This window comes from Mustela putorius, unplaced genomic scaffold, assembly GCF_011764305.1.
Source record: "Mustela putorius furo isolate JIRA1106 unplaced genomic scaffold, ASM1176430v1.1 tig00003962_pilon_pilon_pilon, whole genome shotgun sequence".
Classification (NCBI taxonomy): domain Eukaryota; kingdom Metazoa; phylum Chordata; class Mammalia; order Carnivora; family Mustelidae; genus Mustela; species Mustela putorius.
In genome coordinates this window covers 14939577-14967447 of record NW_025422106.1, presented here as the reverse complement: position 1 = coordinate 14967447, position 27871 = coordinate 14939577, and the positions used below count along the sequence as shown (strand labels likewise).

At 51.4% G+C, this 27871-nt stretch overlaps 1 long non-coding RNA gene across 3 annotated transcripts; it reads left to right on the top strand.

The window, feature by feature from the left end:
- The first annotated feature begins 8 nt into the window (after positions 1-8).
- On the top strand, positions 9-26395 carry LOC101687204. 3 transcript variants are annotated; one of them, XR_006603730.1, is made up of 4 exons: positions 9-189; positions 6050-9104; positions 18157-18320; positions 26029-26395. It is a non-coding gene; the product is annotated as an uncharacterized LOC101687204 (long non-coding RNA). The 3 variants fall into 3 exon arrangements; XR_199078.3 differs by adding an exon at positions 25235-25352 and having other exon boundaries at positions 9-9104; XR_006603729.1 differs by lacking the exon at positions 9-189 and having other exon boundaries at positions 1490-9104.
- Positions 26396-27871: the final 1476 nt, after the last annotated feature.

Genomic DNA, 27871 nt, shown 5'->3' with positions numbered 1-27871 from the left:
GCAGCGCCCGTCGACGTCACCGCAGCCTGCGACCAATCAGCGGCTCGCGGTCCCTCTGTAAACCATTCTGCATCCCCCGGCCGGGGAGAGTGCCGGGAGACCGCGTTTAGAGGATCAGTGGCGGCCGCATCCGCCGCCCGGCGCGGTGCGGGCGGCGGGCAGCGAGGTGCCCGAGCCCCTCCTGCTCCGGTAAGGCCTCGGTTTCGATGGGAAGGACTGAGAGCGCGCGGCAGTAAGGCGCAGGCGGAGGGCAGAGTACTGTTGGAAGGTGGGATTAATCCAAGGTGGAGCCTTGTTGAAGGTTCGGGTGCAGCTGGGTCCGGGAGCCCTTGTGAACTGTTTGACTTTGCAATTCAGCGGGTGTTGGTTTTTGTTTTTGTTTTTGTTTTCCCTTCTTCGTGCTTTCTTGGCCTAGAAGTTTGTCCCGAGCACAGCGCGCGTTTTAGTGGGAGTGGGGGAGGGAGAGCCACAGGATCTTCCTCCTCTGGTTCCTCCGTCCCTCCTCCCCCAGTCCATCCAAAGTCCACAGGGTCTCGGTCTCCCAGAGACCTGGGTGTCTGTTCCCGCAGCGCGGTCTTGGAAAGTTGATTCCGGCGCTTTCCTGATGGGGGCGGGGGAGACCGGAGGCGCGGCACCCGGGAGGGGGAAAGGAGTGGGTGGGGAAGCGCCACGGGTGAGGAGTTGCAACCCCGGCGAGAAGTTGTGAGAAAACTGTGATCCGGAGACACCTTTTACATACAAAAACAAACGACTAGGCGGGAAACCGCAGGGCATCAGTGGCGGCTGGCGGGTGGAGGTAGTGGCCGTTGGGAGCAGGGACGTCTGGGGCCCCACAGAAAGGCTGCAGTGGATTCGGCTGTGCAACGTACGGGCTGAGTGGGCTCGGCTTCTCCTCCTCCCCTGTTCCAGGTTCCGGGCTATCAACACCTTCCGGACACAAACCGCAGACCATACCCCCTTGTAGTTCTCTCCTCAGGGAGCTCTTACCTCCCTAATCCCAAATATAACGTCGGGACCACTGCCTGGAGGCAGATTATTCCAAAGGCGGAGTTCAGGTCCGGGTCCTGAGAATCCTCGTCTCCAAGAGTTACTCTGGTTTCCTGGATTAAAGCCAGTCAAATACCGAATTCCGTTTTGATAGCACCATTTCTGTGCTAAACCGGGATTTCTCTTGAGGTCTGAAGGTGGCAAGGCGGGCCGTGTTGTTTTGCTCTTTTTTTTTTGCTTGGGGGCGGGGAGTGTGTGCTAAGAAGGCGAATTCAACCTTAGTGTGGAAGAAAATAAGGTTGGGTGGCTAGCCAGGTCTAGCTGGTATTTTGGAATTGGCCTTCTGATCCCTCTCATGGTGCGACACTCAGACATCCCACACAAGAGCCCGCGACTAAGTTGGGAAAAACGCGCGCTGAAACGTAATTGCGATGAACTTGAGCCGGCGGGGGATCCAGCTCTCGGCAAACGGAATACCCTCTTCGGACGAACCGGGAAGCCGATACAGAAAATTTGGTTTACGCTCAACGGAAGTGGAGTTTTAGGGCTCTGCCAACGCCCCTTTACTGCCTTCAAGATTCTGCCCGAACCACCCTGCAACCCCGAGGCCGCCAGCATCTTCCACCTTGCCTTCTACATCACCTTTTCATTGGAAGTCAAAGCCGAGGTCCCGCGTGCGCTTCTTTGGTGCTCCGCCCATCCTGACCTCTGGGTGCGGGGCCTCTAACATCTTCTCTGCACCCTCTCCAAAAACACCTGGGCTGGGGGTCCCCGCTGCGGGGCGGGCGGAGTGTTGAGACTAGTTATCTCTCTCTCTCTCTCTCTCTCTCTCGAATCAGCCCCCTCCGTGGGCCTCTCTGAGGGCTCCGCTCAGGTCAGGAGTAAGATGGGGAGGATGGTTCTCCAACCCAGCAGCCGACTTCGCGAGATCCGACTAGGTTTTTGTGCGCCTGCTGCTGACCAGAAGCTCTGAGGAGCGAGTCGATCCCTAGCCAGTACTCCAGCTCCCGCGGAGGCGCTAGGAGCTGCTTGGCTCGGGGACCCCCTCCCCTCCTCCCGGAGCCCGAGGTGCTTCCCGAGCCCCCTGCGCTGAGTGAGACCCGCGCGGAGGGGCTGGTCCAGTCAAGTGGTCCCGATGCTCCCCCCCTCCGCCCCCAGCTGTCTTGGTTCTCGCCGCTAGCGCCCTCGACCCAACCGCCCCTTTCTGGAATCTAAAGCCGTCGGAGTCCCGAGTGGCTCAACCCCCGCCCCCGTCCCAGCTGGGCTCCTTCTCATGCAAAGCAGAGGGGCCGCGGGGGTGGAGGGCAGTTGTCGGGGACCTACCGGGCGACAGCTGGACCCGGCTGCGGGCCCTTCCTGAACCCAAGGCCCGCTGCCTTCTTTCCGGTGGACAGGAGGGGGCTGCTTCACCCGTTTGGGGGTGCTGTGATCTTGGGACCTCGACATGGTGGAAAGAGGACCCCTCCCTGCGGGCAGACCCACGCGGTAGGGGAATTGAGGACGAGAACGGGACGCCGGCTCTGGGGCATCAGGCTCTGCTTGCCCTGTGTCCAGATGGTTCAGTAAACCCGTCTGCGGGGACCAACCCCAGCGTCTACCAGGGAGTCCTGGAGCGCAGCTCTAGGCACGCCTCTTGGCTCGATTATAGGTTTCAAGTCCAGATTTAACGCCTCCACTGCGACAGCACACTCTATTAATGTTTTTTCCCCCGTTTCCATTGAGTTTTTATTTTAAAATGTATTTGGTTGCACAGTCATGGAGAGAAAACTGACGCCGCTTTCCAAATTAGCCACCTCTTCAGCTCCTTCAGCTCTCAGCTCTGCCTTTAAACCAATGGCTGCTGGGCAAAGAGCTCCAACCTTCCCTTCTCATCCTCAGTGCCACACTTAACTGCCAGAAGTACACGGAGCTTTCCTATGGAAGGACCTCCAAGCAGCACAGACCCACAGCCACACACACTTCCCCTAGGGCAAGTAAGCTCTAGGCGGGATGTTGTGAAGATCAATTTCCCAGCAGAGTCTGCCCTCTGTGGCCACGGAATCCTCTCCGCCTCACGCCCAGGCTCTCTTGGAAAAGGCCCCAGAGGGGCCAGGAAATGTCTTTCACAATAGGAAATTTCCTTTCTAAGAATCGCCCTAAGGGTCCTGAGAGGCAGCACCCTGCTGGTGAACTGGGGGCAGAAGGGTTCTGCTAGCCCTCCCCAGATGCCCTGCTGTTGGGGGGAGGGGATTGATGGCGCCCTCTCCTGCATCCGATTTCCTCCCGCGATCTCCGTAGTTCTCGGCCCCAGGTCGCCTTGCTCCCTCATGTTGCCCAGTGGCTTGCGTGGCCCAAGGACCAGAGCTGGCCTGGCACCTTCAGCTGCTGTAGATGCGAGAGCGGCAACCGCCCGTGGCGGCTCCTCTGCTCACCCAGTGGTTTCCTATGCAGCCCGCCACCCCCGAGAAAAGCACGGAGAGGCCGTGGAAGAAGGCGCTTGCGACAGAGCAGACTCTAGGCGGTTAACAACGCGGGGCTTCAGGCACCGGGGGCTGCCAGCCTCGTGGGTGCAGGGAGAGGGAGGAGGGAGCGAGCGGGTCTTCTCGAGGGGTCCGATAGGCCACATAAACTCCCGACAGACTCCGTAGACTGATGCAGCAGATGCAATGCAGTAGACTTTGGTCCTGGGCCCTAGGATCTGATCCTGGATCTTTCTCTCTCCTTTCCCTCTTGCTTTTGCTCCTGATTCAGGTTGCCATATTCTCACTCCATCACTCACTCCTGGAAATGACCTACTTGTGTGCACCACTTTACAGTTAATATCACTGTCTCCCCTGAATCACACTGCGGGGAGGGGGGTCGGTCTTACCCCCTTTTTTCCCCTGGAAAAGAAACCCAAGTTAGGGGGGTTGACCTGAGATCCCTGGGCCAGTGCAATGTGGAAGGTGAGAAATTTGGGGTGGGGGCTTGTCACCTTGCACCGCTGTGTACTTTGCCCCAGCAGTAGTTTCCAAGTTGGGGATGGGAGGGGGTGGGAGACTTCGAGGCCGTGAAAGGGCAGCATCCGGCTGGGGCTTCACGGTGTGCACAGCGTCTGGGTAAACAAGGCTGGCTTCCCACGGGACTGGGGGCGGGGGTGGACCCTGAGCTTGGAAAGGGGGGAAGGTCAAGCGTGGCGGTCTCAGATGCAAGGCAGTGCCGCAGCCCCGCAGAGCAGGGAGCGGTGTGGGTAGACGCAGAAAGGAGAGGGTGAGTGGAAGAGGCAGGAGAGACAGAGAGAGAGGGAAGTAAGGGGAGAGGGACAGGGAAAGGGAATAAGGACAGAAAACCAGTGGGGAAACAAGGAATGCCGAAAAGTAAGCAGGGCTGAAAGGAGGGAAGACGCATTGGGGAAAATGCGTGGAGGAGTAGAGGAGGAGAAACAGAAGAGCCCCAGAAAGACACCCAGCAATGTAAGAGCCGGCGGGGAGACACGCACAACCGGGCACCCTGCAGGCGCTGGGGGGACATCTGGCGGGACTGGAAGGTGCGCGCGCGCGCGTGTGTGACAGTTGCGTTTGTAGGCGGGAGAAAAGGAGACGGCGTGTTTGGTGGGCGACTCAGCGCCCGTGGAAAAGCGTGTGAGCGGCTCTGGGCAGGAATCCAACAAATAAATAAAACGTCTAAGACGGCGTGACAACAATGTGTATTTGGGTGCGTGCCCATGTTCCTCCGTCTGAACACACACTCACACCCGGTAAGGAAGACAAACGGGGCTCATGCCTCAGAGTAATTAATCCTCTCACTAATTGACTCTCGCCCCTTACCTAATGGTAGTGGTCACTGCAGATATCTGGAGAGATAGCAAAGATGTGGGGGAAAGACCCCCAAAACTAACCATGTTTGGGACTGAGATTTAAATTTTTTCTGGACTTGGCAGCTCTAAGCCCCCCTCCCCTTTGGGGGGGCAGGATTCAATAGATATTGCTACCTCACCAGCCTCTCCATGTTTGTATTCATTAAGATCTCCTGATCTTGCAGATGACCAGGAACTGTCCACGTACACACGGAAGTCTTTCATCAATCTCAGAGACTAGAAGCCACCCACTGCCCCTCTGTTGGATGTGCCCCACCTTCGGGCAACAGCAAAGTTCCCCCTTCCCCGCTGTTTCCCCAGGAGCCCAGCCCCTGCACCCCTTCCTCTCAGTCATGACTTAGCCTTCCTGGGGCCGGGATGTGTTCTGCAGCCCCTAATAGAGCAGGTGAAGTTGCAAATGGGCTGGGAAGCAGCCTTGGGTAGGTAGGAGGGAAAGCTTCAGAAGGGATGAGGCCACAGCAAGGATGGGAAGAAGCTTCTAGAAACAAACCCACTCATGCACAGGTGGAGAGATACAGAAGCACAGAAAAGAGCAGTGCACCTGGCAAGAGTGAGGCCTCCCGGGGACAGAGGAGGGAAAAAAAAAAGTAGAGAGCATGCAATGTCAAGTGTGTGAGAGGGCAGACAGATGACCCGTCTCAGTGACCCTGAGGGGGCCAGTTCTGTGTGTTGTCATGGGGATGGAACCCTCCTATTTTCTCCCACAGCACCCTCAGTTCTCAGGACTGGAGAAAGAGGCAGGGAAGAGGGTGTTGGTCTTGGATCAACTCCCTGGTAGCTGAGCTGGCCAGAAAGGGCCCAAGGCCCACAGTTGGTTTGCTGATGCAGCTTCGAGGCTTGGGTTTGGGAGGTGAATGTCAACTGTCACCCCTTTGAGGTGGCAGCTCTGCTCTGTTGCCCTCCACCGAGGCTAAATAAATAATTGCTGAGATCCATAAACCACTTAGCCTAGGGAGAAGAAGGAGAAGGGAAGGGAAGCTCCCTAGGGGAAAAAAAAAAAAAGAAAGAAAATCCACTTCCCTCCCCCACTAAACACATTCTTAATTGTCCCTTGGGAACATTTGTACATTTGACCAAAGCAAATCCCCAAGCAGTAACAGCAAAATTCGTCATAGGGGCTGGCAGTCCTGAGAGAGCTAGGGGTCTGGGAAGGGGGAAGGCGGGGAGACATGGCGGGCATGTCTGAGAAGGTGAGAAACTTGGCTCTTCTCTCCCTGTCTCTGTCAGGCCGTACAGAGAAAGTGAACAAGAGGAATAAAGTTCCAGAGTAAAGAAAGAGAAGGACACATAAAAGGCAAATCCAAACTCGAAAGGAAAGAAAGTGAAGAAGAAAGAAAAAGGTGGGGAGAGATGGGGCCGCGGGAGACGTGCTAATAAAAAAGGGTGAAGGCGGCCCCAGGAGGCTGGGCCTCGTCCCAAACCATCGGTCTTCATTGTCTCCGTGTGTGCAAAGGCAACTCCGGCATAAGGAAAAGCCACTATTGAAGCCGCGGCTTTATTTTATATCCTATACATCAGGAGGGAGGCAAAGCTTTATTTTCGCCAAGAGACAGATATTTTATTTCTCTCTTACGGTTTTATGTGTGAGAGATGTCAGGTTACCACAATGGATGGCTAATGCATAGGCAAGAGGAGGCCGTGTTGGCATGCTGTGTGTCATGGGGTCTTGGGGGGGTGAGCGGGCCTGGGATTTAGGGCTGATGGGACACTCTGGGGGATTTCTGCTAAAACATCTCTCTTCATAAATCCAGAAGCATGGTCAGCTCAACAGGGAGAAGAAGGAGTTTTAGAGGGAAAAGAGTTGGGCTTAGAAATAAATGAACACACAAAGGAGCCGCTTCCTTTCCGACAGGCTGGGGCACCGGGGGGCAAGGTGGCCTGGTGGAAAAGCAGAGACCCACATCCAAACACACGCGCACCTTGGCGAGGAAGTGTTTTCCTACAGAACCCACTGTCATTGTGCTTTCTTTCCCCGATTTATATTTTTCTACCCTTTTCTTCCCTCTCTTCACCAGAAATCTTTTTTTTTCCCCCATCTCCTTAGAGCCTTGGGGGAAAAGAGCTATTAATTTGCAAATCATCTGATCTGTGAAAGGATCAAGATGCCTGTTTTTCACTGCTAAATCCAATGTCTTGGGTGGACACACATATGCACACGCGAGCCCGTCATGCTGAGAATCCTGGGAGTGGAGGTGCCAGATTGGAGTCCGAGAAACATGCCCCACTCCCCGCTTCCTCCTGGGACCTATGGCTGAATTAAGCCTTAGATCCCAAACTGCACAGTGTTCATAATTTTGAACCCAGAGAGAAGGGGGAGATGAGGGGACAAAGAGAGAAAGGGAAGTGTGTTAATGGATGTGTGCCATTCAGGACTTGGACTAGTCTCCCTACTCCCAGCCCCCCAAACCCTTTCTTCCAAGAGTTCCAAGAGCTCTATTCATTCTCAGGTCCTCCTCTTCTAAGGTTGTGATTTCTTGGTCTGTAACCACTGTGGACCAAAGAGGTGATTATGCTCTTTTCCTCTTTTCAGGGGAGGAGAGGCAGCCCTGGACCTCTAGACAATGAATACGGTGGGGTGGGGGGGGGCGACCACACATTGTCCATAGCTGGGGCCTCTGGGGAAGTCATTTAACCTTCCAGGGCCTCAGTTTCCTCATCCGCCTTGGGCTAAGCGATTGTTAAGGTCCCTTCCAGCTCCAACCGAATGAGATAATGTGTGCAAACATTTTGTAAACGCTAAAGCCGGACGAATGCCAGGGATTATTATTACGATTCTAATCAATCCTCCTTTCTCCACATGGATCTTGGCTGTTTAGCGCCGGCAAGCAGGCTAAAGAGGGCTGAAAGCGAGAGAGCTTAGCGGAGATGGAAAAGCTCTGTGGTGTGGACAGAAAAAAAAAAAAAAAAAAACCACCCTGCATCTCCAGAAACATTCTGTGTCTGGGTGCCTCCCGGGGTGCCGGGAGGGGTGGGGAAGAAGAGGAGGCCTGACTCAGTATGACCCACTACAGTCTACGTGGAGGCTGAGAGTGTATTTTTTTCTCAGGCATCATTTGTCTCCAAGTGACTGACACCAGAACCTGATGTGAAGGCGATCTGCGATTGTTTTTTTTTTTTTTTTTTCCAGCAAGAAAGGAAAGAGCAAGGTGTAGCTGATTAGCAAGTTAATTATTTCAGTATCCCAAGGGTTCCGGTGTAGTGGTAAGTTGCCCAGCCCTGGTGTAATTTCACAGTCCGTGCATTTCCTGGTGAGCACCTGGGGCGCCCGGGTCTGTCTCTCTCTCCAACCACCAGCCTCCTGTCTTCTTGACACACCTGGGGAGATGGGCAGGGCTGAAGAGGAAGATGGCACAGTGCACACGTTTGGCCTGGGCCGCACGTGGGGGGCCAGCAAGAGAACACAGCGGAGGAATCCTCTACCGCCACTGGGTGTTTAATTATCTGGCCTTTCCTTTTTTTTTTTTTTTTTTTAAATCTTTTGTTTAATAAATATTAATGAAGCAGATTATCAGAAAGTGGAGGAGCTATGAGGTTATTTTCTCCACACTCAGTGTGCAGAGCCACCAGGCACGAGGGGGGCCCTTTTGCCTCTCCCTCCTCCGAGCCCTTGCCAATCTCTCCAGCAGTCAGGTTTGCTTTCTTAACTCTGCCCACCACTTGGTCTGCGAAGGCCTCCTCTAGTCTGACTTCAAGGTCTGATTTCCCCTTGCGGGAGAGGATTGTGTGGTCAAATGGACGATTCCCTCTGAGAGATAAGTTGGGGATATGAGCATGAGCCCCAGAACCAGCAGCTTCGGCCACTCTGCTCTCCAGGGCTGGAAGGGCCAGCCCCCTGCCGCTCCTCCTGAGGTGGACGGAGGGAGGGCTCTGCCGTTTACTTAAGACTGGTCCCATCTGCTCAGACTGGCCTTTCATAAGGGGAGGGATTTATGCAGTGTCCTTGTGCACAGACCTGGGATTTGCCCGAAAACCTCGGACCTCCGAGAATATTGTTGAACGCTAAAATGTTCAGCCACGGAGATGATTTATGATTTGTCTGCATGGACAGGGTGTGTGTGTGTGTGTGTGTGTGTGTGTCTTTGTTGGGGAGAGGCACAAACATTGATGGGTGCTTTTCACCATTCCTACTTCTAAATCCAAACATTAGGAAACTTCTTTTTCTGTATTTAACTCAGGAAGCAGCCCACGACATCAGGCTCTGGAGAGCCAACTTCTTGACTTCAGTGATGTGAAGATGGTCTAATACGTTTTTGGTGCTGGCAAGCAGCTGTCCCCCAAGCAGGTTGGCTGATATCCCTGCTGGTGGAAAGGGGCCGGGGGCTTATGGAAACACAGCTCGGATGGTTGCTTCATTGTGGGTGGCAGAGGATTTGGGGAACAGGGCTGGGTGAATTGCTGTTTCAACTCCTTTGGGCTGTCTTTACCTTACAGGCCTTGGGGATCTCAGTAGGGGAGAAATGGGAGAAACTTAGAACACAGGAAGCAGGTGTAGGGAGTTCCTTGGCTCAGTCTTGGTGCCACGCCAAAATGAAGCCTGGGGATGGTAAACAGAGATCCTACAGAGCCGTTTTGGATGTTCCACGTGGGATCTTGGCCCTGGTTCCTGGGAGATTGAGAAGACTTAGCAAGCTGTGGGGACACCTACAAATTCCATTTATTCATCAGCTTTGGGAAGTAAATGCAACCACTTTTCACTGCCTAATGGCTGGGAAGGCGCATTTTCGGCCTCCGTGAGCTTCATTTGGGGTTCTGCCATTTTCTTGCTCATGTTCCAAGTTTGGACTTCCCAGGTCTTGAGTTTTCTTTTCCCTCAGGCCATCTATAATTTAGCCAACAGCCTAGGCCAGGGGGCGGCACACATTTTGAAAGGAGAGCTTGGCAGGCCCCTAACTACATTGGAGTTGGTTCTCATTTGGGCTCAAGGGATGATAACGGCTTCCCCTTAAAAAAGAAGCATTTCTGTGACTCTTTTAATGAAGGGTTTACTACTAATTTGATAAGTTCAGTGCCCTTTTTCTCCCTCATTTTGAATGAATAACTTTGTCAGTCAACCCCGAGGGTCTGCAGAACCTATAAAAATGCTTCCTTTGGTCTCCCGATTTTAACACATTCTGGGGCTGGGGCTGCCTCTGACAGACCCAGACCGGGGAGGGGCAGAGACATTCCAGAGACCTGGGCTTAGAGTGTTATCTCACCCTCCATGTTATCTGTCTTTAAGTCACAGGCAGGGACCTCCTAGGGAAGTGCGAAGGGCGGGGTCTTAATCAGGTTTGGGGAAGCAGAGGGAATAAGTCAGCTCAAAGAAAGATGGGGATGGTCAGAATGTTGGGGGACCCTCCTCTCTTATACTTCTTATGTGTTGTCTATGAAGGTCTGCAAATTATGCACTGGTTGCAGTCATCTGAAGTGTATAGGTCGGAATTTGCCAAATGCCACTTGGCGGAAACAGTGTTAAATAAAATTGTAAGAAATGCTACTGGGCCTTGCATGGGTTATTTAATCCTATCAATGATAAACAATATTAATGGGTAGCATCTCAGCTGGCACAATATCGTGTTTCGTTTATATACACCGAGATATATTTAAGCATGAAAGATAGAGTTTTTGGATGCATGTATTTCTCAGCGATTACTTGAAGGAATGTGATGGAAGCAGTAGAAACACCTCTTCTCTCGCCATGTAAACCTGCCCCCTGCACCCACAGGCTGCCAGTCCTACATATTTCCAGGGCTGGCTGGCCACATACACACTGTCACAGGTGGGCCTCCACTGGTAGGTGTAAACATTGATGCTATAAGTGTAGGTCCAGGTTTATGCACATGTACACGACAACACACACACACACACACCCGCATATTAGAGTGACACATTGGGTCTCCCACCCTTCTGTAAACGGATGCTGCTGTGAACATGCAGACCATCCCATGGGTGGATATTTACATTACACAGATATGATATTTACATGCACAGATACAAGTGTTCTCACACGCGAGCACCTCTGTACGGAGGCTCCTACCTGAGTGTGCATCTGTGTACGTGGGCACCTTTGTACACACGTCCTCCTACACCTGCGGTGTCCATCGACAAGCTCCATATGGCCACAGTGTCCCAGCTGCCTTGTTATTCTCAGAGGCTCCAGACCTGCGGGACAGTATTTGAATTGGGTGTTTGCCCTGTATGAGCCCTGAGGCCTCCAGAATGGAAGGCCAGAAGGAACAGGGTCAACATTGCCAGCCTGCCTGGCCTCTGATGAAAATAACATGAAACCCCAGGGGATGGGACAAGGGGTTGCGTAGCTGGTCTCTGCAGCTAGGGATGCCTCCAGAAGAAGATCAATCTTATATTTGCTCATTTAAATGTCAGGATACCTGAGTGGCTTCTGTGGTCCTGTTTCTGTTGCCACTTGTCTGTGAGCTTAGGTAACCTGCTCTCTGGGCTTTACTTTCTGCCTCTGTAAAGTGAAGTATTGGCCCTGACCTGTGGTTCTCAGCCATGGTGGGTACACAGTAGAATCATCTGGGGAGCTTTTTAAAAAATACAGACACCTGGGATCCATCCCAGACCAATTAGATCAGACTCTCTTGGGGGGAGGGCGGTGCCCAGCATCTTATTTTTTTAAAAGCACCCCTGGTGATTCTATATTCAACCAATGCTGAGACCCACTGGCCTAGATACTCTCCAAGGCCCTTCTAGCCCTAAAATTCTGTGCTCTGGAGGACCTTTTAATATATAAAGCACCATTCAGGGCACCAGGGCACTCTGCTGAAAGTTCTGATTCACTGACTTGAGATCCTACAAAGCCATTAAAATCACTCTTCTTTCCATTTAGGAAGAAGGAAATTTAAAAAAAATTGTTTATTTATTTGACAGACAGAGATCACAAATAGGCAGAGAGGCAGGCAGAGAGAGAGGAGGAAGCGTGCTCCCCGTTGAGCAGAGAGCCTGATGCGATGCGGGACTCGATCCCAGGACCCTGAGATCATGACCTGAGCCACAGGTAGACTTTAACCCACTGAGCCACCCAGGTACCCCAAGAAGGAAAATTTTTTTTTTTTTTAGATTTTATTTTATTTATTTATTTTTTTTATTTGACAGAGATCACAAGGAGGCAGAGGCAGGCAGAGAGAGGGAGAGGAGGAAGCAGGTTCCCCACTGAGCAGAGAGCCTGATGTGGGGCTTTATCCCAAGACCCTGGGATCATGACCTGAGCCAAAGGCATAGATTTAACCCACTGAGCCACCCAGGCGCCCCAAGAAGGAAAATTTTTGAGCAAACTACCTATCCTGGAAAAACTCACGTCCGCCTTTCCAGTTGTCTCTTTGTTTCCTTCTATCTTTGTTCTAATGCCCCATCTCTCACACCCTCACTCATCAAACATTAATTATATGCCATATATGCAAATACTATAAGCAGGCGCCTGATCACTGTGATAGAAACCTTGCTACCTGCCCATATTTTATGTCTAGTTTCCCACCCAACTTGGCGGGTGGCAGAGTATTTTTAGTAGGGTAGATGTTAAGGCACAGGCCCCCAGAGGGTTGGGGTGGGGGAATGTTTTCTCCCTCCCCCAGCTCTGAGTCTGGGAACAGCCGCCCCTCGGCCCATGCCCCAGTTCTAGAGGCTGGCGAGGTGGCTGAAGAAAGCCTTGAGCTTCGTGTCCTAGAAAGCTGCTGTCAGACTTGGGCCTTTGGGAATCCTACCTTAATATTCTCCAACAGCCGTTCACCAGACAGAGCCAGCCCCCCTTGAAAACACATCGGCTTGCAGCCCCACACCTGCCGAAGGAGGCTGAGCCCAGCTGGGGTGTCTTATCCACGTGGCAGGTGGAAGGCAGAGCTGGGCAGAATGGGCTGCCAGCCTGGGGGGCCCTTTTTCTGGTTGGGGAGTGATGACGAGAGTAGGGGCAGGGGTTCAGCCTTCCACCTGGGGGGTGGTGGAGCAGGAGGGTTCATTCTAGACAGAGAGACTCCATTTCTGCCTCTATGCTATCACTCCCCAGAGTTGATGTTTGGGGTGCCTGCCCCCAGAGAAAATCAGCCGTGGCTGGTTCGCTTTCCCACTCTTTCTCTCTCTTCAGCTCCACCAGCTGGCTGACGAGACAGGCTCGGCTGGGTTGATTTTCTCCTGAAGGTGTTTGGACGAGTTTTATTTATTTATTTGTTTGTTTAAAGCTTTTATTTATTTGAGAGAGAGAGAGAGAGAGAGAGCAGGAGAAAGGGAGAGGGAGAAGCAGACTCCCCAAACAAGGAGCCTGCATGGGGCTCCATTCCGGGACCCTGATCATGACCTGAGCCGGAGGCAGATGCTTAACTGACAGGCCCTCAGGTGCCCCCGACTAGTCTTCTTTAGGGAAATTGCTCCAGTGTGCCAGGTGGGCACTGTGATGGGGCCTGAGACCCCTGTGGTTTCAGCTTAACGTCTCCTGTCCACGTGTGCTATTTCTCCATTTGCCTCTTGACTCCCCCCGCCCCTTCTTTTGTTTTGTCTCCTTCCCCCCTGTTGACATGCCAAGTCAGGTCTTGGCCCCCAGAGAGGCCTTCACATACGGTGCTAAAGGTGGTTGATCCCAGCAGCTACCCTTCCTCCTTCCCCCTCACCTCCCCTGCACTGACAGCAGGCCTCTTGCTAGGGAGGGAGCCCCACTCACCGCACAGGATCTTCAGATCGTCTATGCAGAGCTAGAGCCCAGCTTCCCACGCTTGCGCCCCTTCCCAGGGCCTACCTCCCCTTGGGCCTGGGGAGCATCACACCCCAGGATGTGATGGATTCCCCAGGCACCTTCAAAGGGCTCCGCATTTGTTTGCAATGCAGACCTTGAATCCTGCTCTGGTCATAAATGTTGTTTATTTTGACTAGGACCTACTGAAAGGGGATTGGGGGTTAGGGAGGGCACAGAGAGGATGCCTAGGGAAGATCATAAAACCATTAGCAGGACAGGGCTTTTAGAGGTCAAAGGATCATAGAATTTTCTGGCTGGCAGGAACGTCGGCCATTAGGAAGGTCAGAGATGACCCTCTTGTCAGCAAGAGGCGTCTAAGGTGCCACATGGAGCTAGGGTGGGGATCTTTGGGCCTCTTTCTAGAAAGTGGACACAGGGTGTGGGGGCATGACCCCCCAATAACCTTACACGGGGTGGGGCACTAGTTTGCTGAACATGATGGATTTGCCCTCCCAGTGGGAAGAACCAGTTGCTCGAATGTGCAGTGGAGCTCCTTGTTCTGGGGAGTGGGCACAGCTCAGGATAAAGGAAATACAGTCTTGCTCCTATCATTACTTGGAGCAGCTAGTAGATACCAGGTGCTAAGCCTGATCTCTTCCAGTACCTGCAAAACAATTTTGAAAGAGAAGTTACTGCCATTTTGCAGAGAAGATAAACTGAAGCTCAGAGAGGGGAGGTGGTTTGCCCAAGGCCACACAGCAAGTTAGTGGTAAGGATAGAGCCAAATCTTAATGCTTTGCGTTCTTTAAACCTAATCTCCTTCCCATCTCCTCTCCCCTCCACCACCTGCTTTGGTCTGGTCCTAAAGTAACCAAATGGGAGCTGGGCTCCCACCCCTCTAAAGCTCATGGTAGGGGCTCAGGAAAGCTCAGGAGTAAACCTCCTTCTAGTAAGAACATCAGAGTCCAGGGCTCCTTCCAGTCCCTGGCATAGACCTGTCTCACTTTGCAGAGAACATGCTCCCATAAATCCTGCCATAGTCTGGAAACCTTGCCCTTTGTTTGCTGTGTGACTCAGAACAAGTCACTTTACCTCTCTGAGCCACACTCTCCGGATCCATCTTTAGACCTGAGATCTTCATGGAAGGTGAGGGTTGGTGGTGGAGGTAGTGGCAAGCTGGTCCCGTTTGAGCTCCTCTGTGGGGTCATAGCTCTGAGGGGTAGGAGGAGATGAGATTTGGTTTTGCCCTTAAGGCTGACTCAGACCATGAAAAAGACAACTCAAAAGCAGACAAGGCTAGGCTGGTTAAGATCCCTGCTGAGAATGGGAGGGTGAGAGCCAGGGCAGAGGCTGGGCTGTGAAGAGGCAGCTTAAGCAGCAAGTTATTCCCTGATCTCCTGACTGTGTAATCCAGTTGCTTAGAGAATGGAAAATCCCTTCTCCTCCCTCCTCCCCCACAAAGGCCTCCTAACAGGCCTGCCAGCCTTGGGGCGCTCATCAGCCCAGACATCACTCTGAGAACAGGCTGCCAGGGTTCCCTATCATCCCCGTCCCTCAGTGGAAGATGGGGAAGTTGGGAGAGGGGCAACGGTCTGGGGACTTGTGTGTATGTGTGTGTGCGTGGGGAGGGTGTCTCCAGCTCTCTGGCCTACCCAAAGGACTGGGGACACTGATGGGCCTGTGTGCTGAGGGAAACTTCAGGGCCAGGGACAGGGGCAGGACGGTCGGGTCTTAGGGCAGAGGTGCCTTGGGCAGGGCTTACTATAAAACAGCCCATCATTTCATCCCGCATGTTCCTTTCACATTTTTATTTGAAGATGGCTCCCTCCGGAGCACCTTTGCCTCCCCACCCCCTACACGTTCACTCATCCGTCTCTGGAGCGGCTGACAGCTGCCCTGCGGGTGAACTCCAGATCCTCCTGCCGCTGGAGAGACCCTGGGTGGTGGTGGGGGGTCGGTCAGGCCAGAGCACGCCCGGTTCCAGCTCCTCAGCCCCCCAGGGAGTCACTCCCTCAGGATAGTGGCACCTTTGGTTCCAGGAACGAGAGTCAGAGGGAAGAAAATGAAGGAAGGAAGGAGCAGGTAGGAGAACCAGGAGGAGGATGAGAACGGAACAAAGGAGGGGGGCGGAAGAAGAGGGAGGAAAAATAAAGCCACGTAGCAGCAGTGGAGAGGAGAAGAGGGGACCTGGGATAGGAGGAGGGAGAGGAAGGAAAGGAGGAGGGAATGCTGGGGCCAGAGGATTGGGAAGAACTCCTAGGGAGATGCTTAAGAGGTTGGGGAGCCAGACTGGGGCTGGGGGCTGGGGTTTGGAGGAGGGGGGGCTACCCTGATACAGGAAAGCCCAGGTCTCCCCAGGTGTGTGGGATGAAGCTGGAGGGGGCCTCCTGCCCACTTAGGTCTACCTCTGGGAACTCAGCCCTCCCTCAGGCTGAAGGCGAAGCACTAGGAGGCCATGGACACAGACCGGTGCTCTGGGCTGTAATCAGGGGGTCTCCTGCTCGTGATGGTCAGGGCTGCGATGACCAACCTGCTGAAATCCTTTAGTTCCTTCCCACACAGTGGTGACTGTTTCTTCCCAGCCGACATGCCCATGCCCACCTCATCTGGCCTCACGGCTAGCCTCCGTCCTGCCTGCTCCTCTTTGGCTGCAGTGCCCACTGGGAATCGGTCCTAATTGTTGGTGATGTGATGTCGGACCGGACCTTAAAGACCAAGTGTTTTCTTTTTTTTTCTTTAAAGATTTTATTTATTTATTTGACAGAGAGAGAGAGATCACAAGTAGGCAGAGAGGCAGGCAGAGAGAGAGAGGGGGGAGAAGCAGGTTCCCTGATGAGCGGAGAGCCCGATGCGGGACTCGATCCCAGGACCCTGAGATCATGACCTGAGCCGAAGGCATCGAATTAACCCACTGAGCCACCCAGGTGCCCCAAGACCGAGTGTTTTCTACCCCTTCACTTTACAAGTGGGGAACTGAGGCCTAGAGACGGGAAGAAACTTGCTCACAGTCACGTTGTGAGTTAACGGGGAGCCCTGCCTTTCCAATATCGCAGGCAAACATGGAAACAACAGCCAAAGGTTGGGGGCAGCCTGGTGTCTCTCTGGAGAGGGCTAACATTCGATCCCCTCTGCTGGGAACACCGCCACGGGGTTTTGCATCTTAGCGGAGGGAAAACACTTGTGATTCCAATAGTTAACTACATTCTGAGTGTATGCCAGCAACTTTGATGTATATTATTCTTGATAACTCCTCATACATATCCTGTCTGGGGGATAGTCTATGGCCTGCATTTACAGAGACATAAATCAAGGCCCAGAGATATTAAGTAATTAACTCAAAGTCACACAGCTAGGGTTTTGAGATGGGATTTGCTCATGCCACATTCTCTCTTGGATGATGACAGCCAATGCTCTCTACCCTCACCCTATTCTCTAGCCCCTCCCCTCAATGCTCCAGGGATTAGACCTGAGTCACCCCCCCACACCCCTGCCCCATGCTGTACAGGGCTGATATTGCCAAGGAGAACCCAGCTGGGTACGACCCTCTGACCATGACCCACTGACTCCCTCCAAAGACCCCACAAGGACAAGGGTAAGGTCTCCCGAGACTCTGTGTGATTTATCTGGTGATATTGTTATTTTATGGGATGGGCCAAAGAGGTGTCAGGAAGCAAGTTTGCTGTAAATCTCTTTTCTCTGCTCCCTTTCCCTTTGCATGTCCCTTCCTGGGATTTATGGTAGAAAATGTTCAGAGCTAGGGACTTGGGGCTTGGGTTCAGGCTTGGGGTGGGAAGGCAAGGGGCAATACATCTTCCTCCTCTGAGACCCGCTACACGTGCAAGTGTGTGTGTGCGCGTGCGTGCGTACTAGCCACGCTCCATCGCAAGCCTGCAGCGTATAGACCGCAAAATCTTTATTAAGACCTCCATGGCACTTGACTGGCTCTGTGGACAGAGTGTATTACCTGCACTTGAGGTGTGTGATGGGGACAAACCCACAGGCTGGTGCCCCCTGTGTGCTTCCCTCACCGGTGCTGTGTGAATTTCTGAATCAATCCAGGAACCTGGGAGCAAGAGCCTTCCTGGGAGCAGATGTGTGACCCTCCAAGAATGGGAAGAAGCAGGGGGCTCCCCATGGGGCAGCTGGAAAGGAACCTGCTTGTGGGTACTTTTTGCAATTGGGGACGCAGGTAGGAGGACAGCTTAATGTCTGCCTTTAAGAGACACCAAAGCTCCTGTCCCTGGGTGAAGTAGGCCCCAGTTGGGGAAGTTGCCTTGGCTTGTACTGTGGGTGCTATGTTCCGACCCAGCTCCCTGAGGACAGGGAGCAAGCAGCTGCAAAGCTGATTCGCTCAGCACGTGGCCATCGCTTTGCTGGAGGGTCTGTCCCAGGAGGTGAGCACTGGTGCACCCTCTCCCCTTTCATCCCCCCCCCCCATCCTGAGCTTTCAGGGCTGTGAATGCTGCATTGTTTCTCTGCTACAGTCAGAGGTCTAGAGAGAGCTCCACCCAAAGAAGGACAACACAGGACACGGGGATGGGGAAGGAGAGGGAAGAATCTGAGTAGGGAATGGGAAGAAGGGGAGAAGCTGGGAAGCCTTTCCTGACCCCCTTCCCATCCCCAAGCTTCTCACACAGCTTCTGATGTTCTCCACTTCTGGTCCCCTCCATTGCAGGGGAATTTCTCCAGAGTCTGTGGTGCCCGGAGGACATGGCCGGGGCACCCCACAACTCGCCACAGTCCTTCATCCAGTGTACAGGACCTCAGGGAGCACTCAGTGAATCCTGCCAACTGAATCCAGGAGAAAAGCGGAGACGTCACCCTTCGCATTAATACCAGGTCAGTCTTCCACCCCGTTTTCTCCCCTGCTCCTCTCCCCGCTGCCCAGACCAGGGCTGTGCTGTGTCTCTAGTTAAATATATGGAATTATCTATTACAATACTTCAATATTTATTACATTGATTTCACTTTAAATGCTTTGTAAATCATAGCAAAAAATAATGGCCTTCCAACAGAGAGTCATATACCGTAATCAACTGGAAGAAAGTCGGCATTGTAATTTAAAATAAAAAAAATCCTTATGTGAGGCTCTCGTTTAAATTAAGAGACAGGACGTGATTCAAATAATAAGACACCAGTGAGGCTGGCTTTTCTTGGCAAATTAGTAGAGGTTTTAACTGGAACTGAAAAGGTGTTAAGGTGGAACGCTGAACTTATTAGACCTTAATTATTTTCTGTTGTTACACTCCTGGAGCAGAGGTCTCCCCCTACCCCCACCCAAAGTGGCCATGTTAAGCCTCATCGCAGAAACTTTGGCTTTAGAGAGATATCACTTCTCAAGAGGTTTTAGTGGGAGAAAGAGGAGACACTGGGCAGATGTCTCTTTGCTTCATCCCAGAGTTTCTGGGGCCCCCACAACTCCTGTTTGTAGGCAACTCTCCTTGTCCTTGAGAGCAGAGAATTCACCTCACCTCACTGTACCTCTGGCTTCTTGCAGTCAAACTTCCAGTGTCAGCCTCCTCCCCGGGGTCTATGTCCCCTGTGGGTTCCCAAAGCCTGTGTCCCTCTGGCGGAGAGAGAGGAGGGGTCTGTGCGCGCCAAGGGATGCAGCCGCCCGCGCTTTCCTTGTTTTTCACCCCAACCCATCTGCTCTGCCTTTCGTTGTGGCCAAGTTTGTCTGATTATTGGTCCCCAAACTAGCCAGACCCTGCCCAAGATGCCCAGGGCCCCTGGAGATGATCTCAGCAAATTCCCTCCTCTCTCAGGATAGGTAAGTCGAGTAAATGACCTAGCGCTGTGCCTGGCGCAAGGTGGGCACACAAGAGTGGGGCTTTTATTTTTTGGCTTTTTAATTTTTTTGTCCTGTGTTGTCCAAAAATAAAAGGAAGGAAGGAAGGGCAGTCAGGAAAGTCTTTTCCACTTGCTCCCAGAACCCCCACCCCCACTCCCACAATATATCCCGCTGGCCCCCAGGGTGGGGTGCAGTGATAGGAAAGACATACAGAGCCCCAGGAAGCCCCAGTGCAGATTTCCATTTCCACACACTCCTCCCGGAAGATCGCCCAGCTGAGCTCTTTTTATTAAACTCAATCAGCTCCATTCCTCCCACTGGCCTCCAGACTGACTTCAGATTTGATCAGAGTGAAGGAGAACTTTCTCCAAGGCCTGGTGACTTGGGGACCATGTCTGGTGGTTCATCACTATGCAGGAGAAGGTTGGGATGGAGGTGGAGGATGATGGAGAGTGATGGCACAGGCCTGGAGGTGGCGTTGGGGGGACCCATGAGGCCATTACAGGTGAGAGGGATCCCCAAAGGAAGAGGGAAATGATGGCTTGATTCTGTTGCCCATCAGCTGTGAATGTCGGGGCATATACTATAGCCGTGGGACCTGTATTCTTTGGAGGATATCCAGAATCCTAGAACCGCAGCTCTGAAAGGGTTTTAGGAACTATCTAGGCAGACTCTCTGGCTTTATAAAGGGGACCCTGAAGCAGTGTAAAATGATCAAACACCCTGCCTGAGAGTCCATGGAGGTGCAGAGTCCAGATGGTGAGGGAGGAGACACAAGCTATATGTGCTGTGGTCTCTGGCCGGGGGGATTGGCCGAGCTGGCATGCGGGAGCCTAGATGTGCAGACGTTGACCTTGGGCCAGGCATGTACTGGCAGGGGTGGACCAGTCCCTGCTCGTGGCCAGCTGGAGTGACCCTTTCTGGACCCCATTTGTGTCTCTCATCACTCAGAAAGGCCATGGATAAAGGACATTGTGCCAAAGGAGCCAAGGGTTTGGGCTCCTGCCAAGGCAGCTGTATATGACCCTAGAAGCATTTCCCTTCCCTGTACCCGTTGCTTCCCTGCCCCGGGGTGATGAGTGGGCTGGCCACAAGCTATGGCGTGCTACATACAGGTTGGAGGGACTTTTGTGGCCAGCCTGGGTGTAGAGATCCAGATATAGAGATAATGTAATCAAACTCTGCTTTTGTAGGCTCTGAGGGAGTTTTGCTTCCCTTTCTCCTATCTTCCTTGTGGCTTACCTCCAAATTCTGCCTCACGCCTACCAAGATGGGACAAGGGAAGAAGCTTAATTTCCTAACAACATGACTGCAAGATAGCTGACAGGTCTCTTCTACCCATGTTACAGGGAAATAAACTGAGGCACAGATAGATTCTCTACCCAGCCTTCCCCTCTCCCCAGCTGCTGAGAGGCAGAACCAGGATAGGAACCCAAGTGTGTCTGGCCCTGGATCCATGATAATTCACGGATTATGGGCTCCCTGAGGGGCAGGGATTTGCGGACGACTTGTTCACTGCCCTATCCTCAGTCGCTGGAATAGTGCCCAGTACACAGTGATGAATAAATATTATTAAATGATGAATGTCAACTTGGAGGGAAGGTTTGGTGTAGCAAAAGCAGGTTAGCAATAAACTTATTGGGGGCTTTATCTTACATCACAGTTTCACAGAAGGCTCTGCACAGTGAAGAATTTGGAGTAGCATTTCCTTGTTCCGGGGAGCCCTTTCTGGCTGTTTTTCTATCCAGTTACCATCATGCCAGAGGTTGGGGCCTCAGTGGTTAAGGGAAAAGGAACTAAAATGCAGAAATGGCAACACTGGTGGTAGAGTCATATCTCTGTAGACATTCAGATGATGTCACAGAGGGAAATACTATCTTGCTCCTTGGGAGAGCCCCTGGGAAGAACTTGTGGAGAAGAGAACTTCACACGTTTTCCTAATCAATTCATCCTTTAGTTTTATGACTTCAGAGATCGGCCCTCGATGCAAGGGCACCAACCTTTTACTCAGCCAATTTTTACTGAGCACCTACTACAGGCCATGCACTGGGTTAGGTCCTGGCAGGTGCAGGAAGGCGCAAGGCATGGCCCCTGGCACTTGGGAGCATGGTCAGTGCCTCAGCAGCCAAGCTGGTCCAGCAGCTTGCCTGGCTCTTCCTTCTCTCCTCCTTGGTACACAGAGAGAGTCACTATCTCCCTCCAGGTCAGCCTAAGGGTCTCTCTGCCCACTCCCACCCTCACTTCTCACCCTCCACCCCCAGCTCCTTGGCTGACTGAAAAGGTGCAAAAGGGAATCTGAGAGATTCTGTGCTGTTTGTTTTGGGTTCAATGGAATCTCATTTACACGTGTTAATTGCAACTAATTGGCACTAATTGGATGAACAGGAAACCCTCTGGGAACACTCATACCTTTAATTTGTAGTAAATATCATTAATTAACATATGCTAATTAGAACCAATTAACATTGATTAAGGGTTTCCAGCTACTTGGAAAGTACAACTCTGTGTCCTCCTCCCTTGGTTGCCTGAAGTCAGCGTAAAATACACCATGTAAAGTCTGGGCAGGGAGAGGACTCCCCTTATGGAGACATCTCCAGGTGCACCCAAGCTGGGTGTTTGAAGGATGGCACCCTGTCCTCTCCCATCCCCAGGGGCAGAGGGGTATGCAGGGGTCTGGGCTGTGAGGTTAGTGAGAGAGTCTGATTGTTGGGAGGTTCTCCCCTGGCCCTGGCTCCCAGCATGGGTTGAAATGGCACCTTAGAGGTTAGCCACTTAGCAGAGAGGGTGCAGCTGCTGAGACCAAGCAGTGTTAAGCCTCTCCTTCAAAGATACTGGAGGCTAAGACACCCATCAGCCCGAGTCCTGTTTGGTGTTTGTGCAGGCGCGCACACACACGCGCACACACACACACACACACACACACACACACTCTCCTCCTCCATCTGACAAAGTTATGTTTATGTTGACCTCCTCCATCTAACAAAGTTATGTCAAGGTTGACCTCCTCTATCTGACATTGATGTATGAATGGGGATACCTCCGTGGTCTGACGGATGCATGGATGGTGGGACCATCTCAGTCAGAGATTTCCGATTTCTTTTGCCCATGTTAGGATGTCTCTCACTCAAGACCGGGATGCTGTTCAAATTATCCAGAGAATTGGTGTCAGATTAAAAAAAAAAAAATCATTTGCCTGGGAACCATAAGGCTTTTCAGTCTACTTTCAGTTCTATTACTAACTAGCTATGAAACTCTTGGATTCATTAAAGTATGCACATAAATTCTTTTTAGTCCAATTACAAAAAATTAAGTGTTTACGGCAGACTTCCCCCTTCGCCCCCGCATCCAAGATTGCCTTTTCTGTAATAAGCTTCCAAGGCCCTACCTTTCCTTTTCTGCAATCTTCACCTCACTGCATTGTGTCCCATGTCCATCTTCATCATCAGGACACAGGTTCCCTGAAACCAGGGTTCAAGCCTGACTTGTTCATTGTGGCACTTCACGGGCATTAAACAAGCGGCTGTTGAGTTAAATAATACATGGGACGAAAAAAAATTGTTGAACAAATGAATGAACACATACAACAAGGCCATCTTTAATTTCAGCCACCACAGAGGAAACAACATTTGTGGGGTGTGTGTGTGTGTGTGTGTGTATATAAATAAAATATGTTATTTATATCAAATGTACTCATGTAACACGAATATCTATCCCCAAATCTTAATGCTATTTTTGCTCTAACAACTTCAAAAGTAGGTGTTCCAAACTTTAAAAACCAAAGAAATCACTTAAAACTTTCATTATTTACATCTATTATGGATTTATTTTTGTGAATTTTGAATAATACTTTTTTTTTTTTTAAGATTTTATTTGACGGAGAGCGAAATCACAAGTAGGCAGAGAGACAGAGGGGAAGCAGGCTCCCTGCTGAGTAGAGAGCCCGATGCGGGGCTTGATCTCAGGACTCTGAGATCATGACTAGAGCTGACGGCAGAGGCTCAACCCACTGAGCCACCGAGGTGCCCCGTTGAATGATACTGTTTGTTTATTTATTTATTTATTTATTTGTTAGAGAGAGAGAGAGAGAGCATGAGTATAGGCAGGCAGAGTGGCAGGCAGAGGCAGAGCGAGAAGCAGGCTCCCTGCCGAGCAAGGAGCCCGATGTGGGACTTGATCCTAGGACCTTGAGATCATGACCCAAGCTGAAGGCAGCCACTTAACCAACTGAGCCACCCAGGTGTCCCGAATAATACTGTTTTAATTTAAATGTCTGTTTCAGTTCTTCTGAATGGAGGTAGCAAACAGTGACTCAAAAATTAAAACTACAAGTTTATTATTAAAAATTCATGAGACTAAATATGTATACTTCTGCCAGCACTGAGAACTGTTACTGGGTACATCCTGAAGCCAGTTTTCTCGTCTGTGCCATGTGGCTATGGGTACTTGTACTAACTCTCTAGGCTGCTCATGTAGGAAGTGTGGGTGATTTGGTAACCCCAGGAAAGGAGTATTCTCCAGGCCACCTGAGAAGAAATGTCTCCCTAACTCTCTAACTCCCAGATCCTAACTATTGGCTCTGATGTAAAAAGATAAGGGCCTGAATGGGACAGAACCTGGCAGAATCCTCACCTCACCTCCCAGGGGACCTTGGTGGTAGATCCTTCCTTACCTAAACAGAGAAAAACAGGACTGGACAGGGCAAGGAGGCGGGGGAGGGAGTGTTTTGGGATTCAGGACAATGCAAATGCAAGGTTGGAAAGTTTGCCCTGTGAGAGGCTTTCCCCCCACAAAGGAAAAAGTGGATTAAAAGCCTCTGGGGTACATGCATTCATTCACTAAATTCTCCTATAACCTAATGATGCAGGCATCATTATACCCATTTCACAGATGAGGGAACTGAGGCTCAGAGAGGTCAATTACATGTCCCTGCTCACACAGCCAAGTGGCTGGGCTACAATTTGAACTGAAGTTTGGCTGCTCTGTGCTGCCTCTGTCTCCCACCCACATTTTTGGTGCCCATAGAATGGCTCCAGGAAGCTGTGGCTCCTGGGGTGTTGTCTGCAAGGCAGGGAGCTCCTGGCCCTGTTTCAGTCTCAGCAGCATTGTGGAGTGGATCCCCCATTCTCAGCTCCCTCCCCATGGAAAGCTGAGGTCTGAGGGAGAGCTGCTGGCAAGGTTCACAGCAGCTTAATTACCAAAGTGATTTTAATTTGTTTTTGTTAATTGAAATCTCATTAAGCAAGTAATTTACTCCAACACAGCTCAGGAGTCCACAATTCTATGGGTGAGGAGGCAAAAGGGGTTTTTAAAACTTGCCTTAATCTGGAGAGTGTGCTTCTCGCTTTGTCTTGTGGCCTGTGTGTGTGTGTGTGAGTGGGTGTACACATGAGTGGGTGGGCACATGTTCCTCCTGTGGAAGGGCCATTCTGGCTGGCCAGGGATACCCTTTCTCCTTCTCGGCCTGTACTCCCTTGTCCCACCACCCCAGGGCCCTGGAGCCCACCTGCCTTGCCCCATACCCTGGGGTGATGAGAAAAAAGGGAACCCAGGTCATCCCTCTGTAGAATGTGTGTGCACCCAGGCATAGGGCCTGTGGTATAGATACCACTGGTATGCCAAGGACTGCTCTAGGCACGAGCTGGAGACACTGGGGGCATGCATGGCCCTTTTTGAAGGAGGTCTTTTCTGAGCTCCGGACTTTGTGGGTTCACCTGCTAAATGCTCTGAGTCATCTTTCCTGACTCCAATTATCCCACGCACAGCAACCCCTTTGCCAAGGTTGTGCTCCCCAGATTGTAAACTCCCAAGAGGGCGGAGTCCCCTCTGCTTTCTCCGGGCTGTGGCCCTGGCTTAGCTGTGGGGCCTTTTACCTAGGTTTGGGTGGGCCAATTCTTTATCGGATGACACTCTACCGAGAACTGCAAGTCTTTTGAGCATTCCTGTCTTGCTTATTTAATACCAGGAGCATATCTCCAAATAACAGTGACAACTCAAACACGCCCTTCTCCTGTTTCCAACTTCTTCCAAGTGGAGTGGGGATTCGAAACCAGCCCAACTGTCCACACACTGCCTGGCACATGGTAGGTCTTCCATGAGCCTTTGTTGAGTGGGTGACTGAGTGTGGATGTGCGGTGCCTCCAATCTGGTCAGTGCTTGTTCATGATGTGCGTGCATGCGTGTGTGCGTGCGTGTGTGCGTGTGTGTGTGTGTATTTGTGTGTGACTGAGCATTGCATAAGTTGCTCCTTTGGTCTGTGCCCCTGGATGTCCCAGGCCAGCAGTGGGTTCTGAGCCCTACTGCAGGCTGGGGTCCCGGTTCTCCAGAGCTCAGACTACACCCGGCATCTTCCCTCTCTCTCTTCGTGGCCTTGTTCCCTGGCTGCCTCTCCGAGGCCCCCGCCACCCAGCTGCCTCCTCCTTTTGCCCCCGACTACGGCCACTTGGTAGTTTCCCAGGCCTGACATTTCCAACATGCAATGCCATATGTATTGCCACTCTCAGGTAATTATCACGTAAAATTAAGCTAGTCTTGTACATGAAACCAGCAATTAGCCAGGGATTGAAGGTCAGGGAGAGCTCGTTTATAGAGTCGCTAACAAAATGTTAAGTGGAAGTGTGTGTCAGATGGGCCAGGAGGCTGGATTAGCTAGCTGGGGTCGCAGCAGTGGGACTGGAGAGCCGTGGAGACTCCCGGCTCTGCAGCACTGGGCACAGCAGGAGGAGCTGGGGATTTATAGCTCACACTTTTCTCTTCCAGCTCTCAATCTGGGGTGCGGCTTTGAAAGAAGGTTGCTAAGCCTGCTAAATCCTAGTGCACACCAACACCCCATTCATCTGGAAACCTGGAATGTTCTGCCTAAAAGTCTGGCTGTCAGTTTCACCTCCTGCTTGGCTGCTCACCACCCTGGCATTTTACACTCAAGACTTTTACATCTGCTTTGGGCTTCTGAAGACAGGAAGGTCTTTCAAGACTCCAAAACTTGATACATACTATTCCCTTTGTTTGGAACACCTTTCCCTCTCTCCCAACTCTGCCTTATCATCAGCCTGGAAATTTTCTTTCTTTCTTTCTTTTTTTACAGGCAGAGTGGCAAGCATGCATGTGCACATGCTCAAGTTGTGGGGAGGGGCAGAGAGAGAGAGAGAGAGAGAATCTTCACCCGCCTCCAGTAAGCCTGATGCGGGGCTCTATCTCACAACCCTGAGATCATGACCTGAGCTGAAATCAAGAGTTGGATGCTTAACTGACTGAGCCACCCAGGTTCTGTATCATATGGCCAGGCCCATTGCCCAAGACGATATTCATAGAGAATCTGCTTCAGGCACAAAGACACAGTCCTGTCACCATCCCTCATGGGACTTAATTTCAACCCTCTTCACCCTCTTTCTTGCTCTCCCTGCGCTTGTTCCCTTTTGTCCAAAAACCTCTTGAGATGCGGCATTGGAACAGGATAAGACTATCACCTTCCTTTGCCTAGAACCTAGAATCTGGGTTGGAATCCAAGACCACGTTATTGGGGCCCATATCTCAACCCTAGGAAACATTTTACCGTGGGAGACAAAGCGGGGAATGGGCAAAATTCTTCTTAAATTCTGTTTTACATTTAAATAAAGTCTGCCAAGGGGCACCTGGGTAGCTCAGTCGGGTGTATCCGACTCTTGATTCCAGCTCAGGTTATGATCTTGGGGTCATGAGATTGAGTCCTGAGTTGGGGTCTGTGCTGAGCGTGGGGCCTGCTTGGGATTCTCTCTTTCCTTTTCCTTCTGCCCCTCCCCCTGCTTGCACTCTCCCTCTAAAACAAGGAAAAAAAAGTCTGTTCAAAAAATCCTACCATAAACAAAGTCCAAACACAAATGAAAAGCTGGGGAAAAGTTATTTGTAACTCATATCGTGGGCTAATTTCCTTAATAGATAAAGAGAATCCACAAATCAATATGAGAAAGATCTACAACCTGAAAGAAATAGGAGCAAAGGATAGCAGGAAATTGACAGAGAAGGACCTGAAAATTGTTCTTAAATATATGAAAAGATGTTTAACTTCATTCATCATAAGAGTAATGCAGAATTTTTCACCTGTCACATTACATTGGCAAAGATCAAAAAGTGTGATAACGTTCTGTCAGTCAAGGGAAAGGAAACAGACACTCTCCTATATTGTGGGGGCAAACTGGAGAAATCTCTCTGGGGGGAAATGTGGCTTTATCTGCTAAAATTTAAACATGCAGAAACATTTTGATTTGGGATTCCACCTCTAGGAATGTATCCTGCAGACTGACTGACGCACGCAGGTCAGAAGATGTGCTCAACAAGGGCGGAAACTTCCTCCTATTTTGTCACTTCTCTCTCTCTGGCACCTGGATGGCTGCCCAGGACATAGTAGATACTCAAAAAATGTCTACTGAATGAATGAATGAATATGGAAAAGGACACATATTCAAAGTTATTTGTTGCAAAATTTTTGGTAAGAGCCAAAACCCAGAAATAATGTAGATGTCTAACTACCATGGAATAGTATATTGGTGTTAAGAAGATCAGGGCAGCTCTCCATGTACCGATCCGTAAGAACCTCCAAGATATTAATCTTATTAAGTGAGAAAAG